The sequence below is a fragment of the Arachis duranensis genome, chromosome 2 (assembly GCF_000817695.3).
Source record: "Arachis duranensis cultivar V14167 chromosome 2, aradu.V14167.gnm2.J7QH, whole genome shotgun sequence".
Taxonomy (NCBI): domain Eukaryota; kingdom Viridiplantae; phylum Streptophyta; class Magnoliopsida; order Fabales; family Fabaceae; genus Arachis; species Arachis duranensis.
Window position 1 is genome coordinate 14,680,006 of NC_029773.3, and position 6,849 is coordinate 14,686,854.

At 34.9% G+C, this 6,849-nt stretch overlaps 1 pseudogene; it reads right to left on the reverse strand.

Annotated features, from left to right (window-relative positions):
- Positions 1-2,971, reverse strand: part of LOC107473717 (D-glycerate 3-kinase, chloroplastic-like) — a 14,789-nt pseudogene extending 11,818 nt beyond the window's left edge.
- Positions 2,972-6,849: the final 3,878 nt, after the last annotated feature.

A 6,849-nucleotide genomic window follows, 5' to 3' on the forward strand; every position in this document is an offset into this window, starting at 1 on the left:
CGAATAAAGTATGGACTATTATATATTGCTGGAAAGCTCTGGATGTCTAATTTCCAAAACCATTGAGAGCGCGCCAATGGGAGTTCTGTAGCTCCAAAAAATCCATTTCGAGTACAGGGAGGTCAGATTCCAACAGCATCAGCAGTCCTTTTATCAGCCTTTTTCAGAGTTTTGCTCAAATCCCTCAATTTCAGCCAGAAATTACCTGAAATCACAGAAAAACAAACAAACTCATAGTAAAGTCCAGAAATGTGAATTTAGCATAAAAACTAATGAAAACATCCCTAAAAGTAGCTTGAACTTACTAAAAACTACCTAAAAACAATGCCAAAAAGCGTATAAATTATCCGCTCATCAAAAAGCAACAAGGCAAACAAAAATTCTAAGCAATCAAAACATATCTCCACACAATAATAATCACTCGCTACTCTTCGACAAATCATGTGGATAACTACCTCAAGAAGGGAATTTCCCGGATTAGCTTCTCTTAGTTTAGCCTGCAACCAAAATACATAATTTGTCAGCAAAACAAAACAAAAAAGATCAAGATGGTGGCACTAATGGAAAAGGCACGAGGTGATTACGGCTTTCTTATACCTGACCTTCAGCCGTCAAATAAAAGTTATATATAGATATTGTTGCCGACTTCTTGAGAATTTGACCATATGATGTATCAGTCATATGTTAGCACACTTCACTTTCAGACAGTAATTAGTACAACAAAGGATAATAAATATATACGATTGCTTCGAAGTTTAAAGCAAACCTGCCAGTCTTCTGAAAAAGATAATTAAGAGCAAAGACAAGGATCGTCTTTCCACAACCTTGGGGAGCACTAAATCCAATCTAAGAAATAGTGCAGAAATATTTATGATTAATTGATCATCACTAATATTCGATATAGATGAAGGAAATTAATAGTAAGCTGCATAAAAGAAAATGAAACATTATAAGGGAAGAAAGAAGTGTGCAATACACACCACTAAATGTGGTACATCTTCTTCATTTTTGAATGTCGACCGATGTTGCTTAATCTGATCTTCACACCAGAGGAAGACCGATATATAATATTGATAGATCCTAGCTTTTTAAGGCACCGTTAAGTATAACTCGTTCAACTGAAACAATTGAGATAGCAGCCGACCGTATAACAACCACTTATCTATGTACTCTGCAACCATCTCTGCAGTTACACCTATTTTTTCTAGCAAAGGCCCTGAGCATATAAACTCAAAAAGGTCCTGCACAGAGGAAACTTGAGCCAGTTTCGTAGGGAATACGGAATATAAAGGACCTTGCCTGTATTCATTGATGCCATAAATATTTGTTGAATTAAAATCGTGTTGCAGCCATGAATTTCCACTGCCTACATGAAGGAATTGGAATCATAAATGGTAGCTAAGTTTTTGCAACAAAAGATTAATAGTTATGCCAAAGAGGAAATGAATTTCGACACAGTTATACTGTAATGTCAATTTGTCAACCAATCATACATTGAGGTCTCTATTACAAAAATCAAATACTTCTAGCTGTCTTTAATGTTGCAAGTGATTGTATCAAAATAGTCACAGTCATCATAAACACAACACAAATAGTCACTTTTCTTTTCATAATTTCTTATCCTGTTTCTGAATGAAAGAAGTTAGATTATGGTTGAAACTCTAGCATAACACAAGACCTAATAATCCAATATGCAATCCCAATTTTTTCTAACAGGCTATGAGTTTTGCAGAGACCTTTAAATTATAGAAACTCCGATATCTTATCATATAAACACTTATCCTAAAAGTTTAAGCTATTAGTTAGAGACACAGTCTTCAATCTCCAAATTTATAATGAAAAAATCTCAAAGTAACAGAGTAAAGATACACCAACACCACTGTTTTAATTAAACAAAATAAAGAGAACTTTTTTAATCAATATGATAAGATAGTGATTAAAACTCACAAATTCAAATTAAGTGACATCATTAAAATTTAAAATTTCATATTCTGGATCTTCACAAGCATCAAAGCGGCGGGTCTTGCTATTTTCAAGAAAAGGTCAGTTGCAGAAATGTTTATTAACAAGCTAAGGTTTAATACCAGCTTCTGCATCAAAAACAAAGCCAGCATTATACTGAGAAAAATGAGTTAATAAGTTAAATTCTCCACTTTCTGTTGAGAATCACATGAACATACTATATTAGCTCCAAAAGAAGAGGGGAGGAAGAAAAACAAACGGAAAAAATTGCAGCACAGTGTATAGATTCACATAATTTAGAAAAACACGTTTCAAAAACTAGTCCAATAAGTACATGATGAAGATTGATCCATCCATTTCAAGATAACCTCCATTATGACCATTATCTTAATTGATTCAGAAGCTCGTAATCTTAAGCCAAAGATATTCGCCATTCTCACCTTGTAGTGATGTGTTTTTGGGAATGATCGATGATTTTTAGTTGTTTCGTAAGCCTCCGAGAGAGTTGCCACTGTAGCTTGTGCAGCAGAATATGCAACCTCTGATCCAACCAAAGCTGACAGAAAAGCAGCCTGCAAATTTGAATAAGACACGTTACACAGTTAAGTAGAGATTCTAAAGAAATTATTTTGTGAAGCACATAGGCAATTCAATACTGGCAGAAAAGTAGTAAATGTTATTTAAGTTAATCATCATCCCCTCCTTCACAAGCTCCCTCCCCTGGCCATAACCCTCCAAATACTCCAATAGTCCACCAGGAACACCAAGATCATCACCTTCTCCATATGTACCAACACCAATTTCTCAACCACCTTATCATACTCCAACTCCACCACAGGCTCCTTCCCCTGCTCATAACAACCATCATCTAATCCTCCATATGTTCCATCACCAATTTCTCAAACTCCTTCGCCTGCTACCCACAACAACCATCACCCAAACCCTCCAAAAACACCATCACCACTTTCTCACCCTCCCTATAGTGCTGCTGCTCCAACACCAACGTCATCACAACCACCATACAATACTTTCCCTGTTTAATATAAGAAACTACTTATTTGTACTTGGAGAAAAACAAAAGATAGAAGAAAGAGTAACCAATGACTGAGACAATATAACAAACAGAAAGAGCGCAAAGCTAAATAACAAGCTTAGTGATAAATATAACAAACATAAGGCATAAGAAACAAATATAAAGTGAAATAATTCTCAAACAATTCAAATTCAAAGTAACAATAGGAATGCTATTTGCGTGACCTAAACTTGTCAATGGGAAGGATATGTAAACAGGTGCTAAAATAGAGCAGAAAAAAGAATGGTAGAATCATCAATACCTGCAGAAGAATGCCAAAAACGAGAATCTCACCAAAAACACGAGCAGTGATAATCGAACAATGACTAGCGGTGATGAACGCGAGCAGAGAGGATCGAAACTCGACGAAAAGAAAAGTAGATGATCGAAGCTCAACAAGCAGATGATCGAATCTCAACGAGTAGAGAATCGAAGCTCAACGAGGAGAGGAGCAGAAGATCGAAGCACATTGACGAGCAGAGAAGATCGAAGCACATTCACGAGAAGAAAAAATTGAAGCTCATTAGCGAGCAGAGATTGAGATCGAAGCTCAATAAAGAAATGCGCGTCATCATCAAATGGATTGAAGAACAACAGAAGAACGAAACATTTGGAATGGATTGAGGATTTTGTGATTTTATTAATTGAAATATTTTAGGAATTTTGTTAGGGTTGTGGTTTTAGGAACAAAACGTTTTGGAATGGATTGGAGTTTTCTTCTCCCTTTTTTCTCTTTCTCGGCACAATATAGTTTATTTTTGGTTTTTAAAAATATTAAAAAATTTTAAACAACACTTGAAACGTGAAGACTAAAATAAATCTAAAGGCAACTTTTAAAAAAAAGTAATATATTATTTTTATAATAGTTGTTTTTGTATATTTAATATAGCAACATTTAATAAGTGTAATATATAAATATTATAAATGTTGTTTATTTAATTTATTAAAGCAACGTTTTTTATATGTTTTTTAAATTGATCAAAAATAACACTTATTAACAAGGTGTTATATTAGTTTTACTTTTTTGCAATAAATTTTAAATGATGCTTTTAACCACTTTAGACAACATTTTTTAAGAGTTATTTATCGCATATGTTGTAATAACTCAAAAATGTTGTAGTGTATGTTGTGTAGAATTAAAAAAAATTATGGATATTTTAAGAAAAACATGTGTAGAAAAAAATTGGGTAAAATCCACGATTTGATAAAACTTGAATTTTTTTACCATCTATATATTTTTCTTTGGACTTTTCATGTCCCGGCAGAATGCTCCTTTCGTTTTTGATGAGTACTTTCTGCAACTACTTATTTTTGAATTTTTTTTTTGACAATTATATCCTCTTTTTGAGGAGATGCCAAATTTAAGACATTAAAAAAATAAAAAATAAATATTTAATTTTCTTTTCAGAGTGAAATGATAAATGTCTAAATGAATAATATATTACATTAACTTGGTTTTTCATCATAAATAATTTTATAACTTCACTCAATTTCTTTTTTCTTTCAACCTTATGCAGTTCATATAGCCTGCTAATTAAGTCTCTCTCTCTATTAATCAGTAACTGTTGCGTTATGTGTCTTGATGAAGTCTAAATTGTGGGAGAAGTCATGATGATGCAATCTAACATACTTTTGTCTATATTTTACATAGTATGATTGTAACCATTGAATATTTAGGTCACCGTTATAGTGGCTGCAGTACTAGAAGGGCTCTCGTTAGCAGTAACCTTAATGTAAGTTTGCTAATTCCCTCTAACCTAGTACTTTTAGGTAGTGTTTGTTTGCAGAGACTAGAACTGATACTGGGGGACAGGGTCTCAGTATTGTGTTTGTTGAGGTAGAGACTAGCACTGAAAATTGTGTCTCTATCTCAATAATTTGAGTATTTCAGTGCTTCAAAAAATTGGGGACACTAGAGACTGGGACAGAGACAGAATTTGAACTAATTAATTTCTACCTAAAATACCCCTAACATAATTATGTAATTCCAAAATTACCCTTTCACTATATGAAATTAGGGCTTCAGTTTTTACTCAGCCCCTCGAAACACCTTCTCCTTCATGCTCGAAGGAGATCCTGGTCGGCGTTCATAGGCAGCGAAGGTCCGTCAACCACGCCGGCGTAACTGGTTGAAGGTAAGCGCTTGGGACTTCCGACGTCCTCTCCGTAGGCCTCCGTTTCTGATGTCGTCTCCCTTGTTCACAGATCTGGCGGTCCCACGAACCTGTAGGAGAGAGCCTGCTGAGTAGGTGTGGAGTCCATCTGAGAGTTGTTGCAACTAATGATATTGAAATTGAAATTGAAATTGAAAGGATATTGAAATTGAAATACTAATGATACTACTAGATAAAGTGCCTAACATATAAAAAAAACACGATGCTAGGTTTATATATATACTCATTTCATATCAAATTGCCATGGTTTGAATCTAATCATGTCCAATTAGTAAGTTTAATTATAAGACGTGACAGACCAACCTATCCTGAATTTGATTCCATGTAGTTAGAGTATCATGCAATGAATTGGAGCTTTATAAACAAAAAAAAAGGGATATGTACAAAACAGAGAATCTTAATTATTAGTAATGTTTAACAATTATTAGGCATCAGCATTGACCAATTGTGCTAATTTATGTCCACTCTCTCAAACAAAACCCTAGATAAGATATGTATCTATCAGATGTTGATGAACTAACATGCAAAGATCACAATTTGTTTTATTTAAGAAACATTCCACGACTGATGTGTGTCACTGGGTCATTAAAAAACAGTATCATTATTCAGCATCCAACGATAACGAATCAACAAAACAACCAATGCACAACAGAGCTAATCCTATCAACCAATTCACAACAGAGCAACAGACCTAATCCAATCAAGCAGTTCACAACACAGCAACATAGCTAATCCAATCAACCAATTCACAACAGAGGTAACCCAATCTAGGGAACGGGGAAGGAGCACCTATTAAATTTTGAAACCATACGAAACTTACCTAATTCGTGCACCCACAAACACCGGCGACCAGACACAGAAAGCCGGCACCGGGTCGACGCACAACCCCAGACGTGGATTCCGCAGCGGCGCCACAAATCACGGGGTCCGTCACGGGACGACGACCATCAACCAGGGATCGTTGCCGACTCGCCTTCCTCGGTCCCACCAAAAACAGCTGACAAGCTCAGGTCCTTGCGGCGGCGGGTCGGGCTCCAGCCATCTTTCCCGGAAGAGAACAGGAGGAAGGGTTCATTGGAGGAGAAAAGGGGTGAGGGTAACTCCAACTTACGAAAATGAATTTGGCTTTGTGGGGGGTTAGGGTTGTTTGGTGATATAAGGGCATTTTAGTAACTTTACAAATTTAGTCTTCATTTTTTATTTCAAACCAAATACGATACTGAAACATAACTCACTCTTGTACACCATCACACCAAACACAATACTAATACTTATTTCTATTTATGTCTCTTAGTCTCTGTCTCTCTGTCTCTGTCTCGCAAACAAACGCTACCTATAAGGATTAAAAATTTTGAGACCTAACTATTTTGGCGAACTTATAATTGTTCATCCTATTTTATTCAATACTACAGAGGCATCCTTGTTAAAAAAATAAAAATAAAAATCGAAAAAACGAAAAGGCTTATGAAGATTTTTGTTACCAGAAAAATTAAAGCCATAATTGGGATTAACTAATAAACTATGATTTCGAATTCGAATTTTAAAATCGATAAATAAATAAACATTCAATGTTATAAATGGAACAATAGTCGTCATGTTAGATATGTAGCTATTTATAAATCTTTTTATTTAAATTTTAAA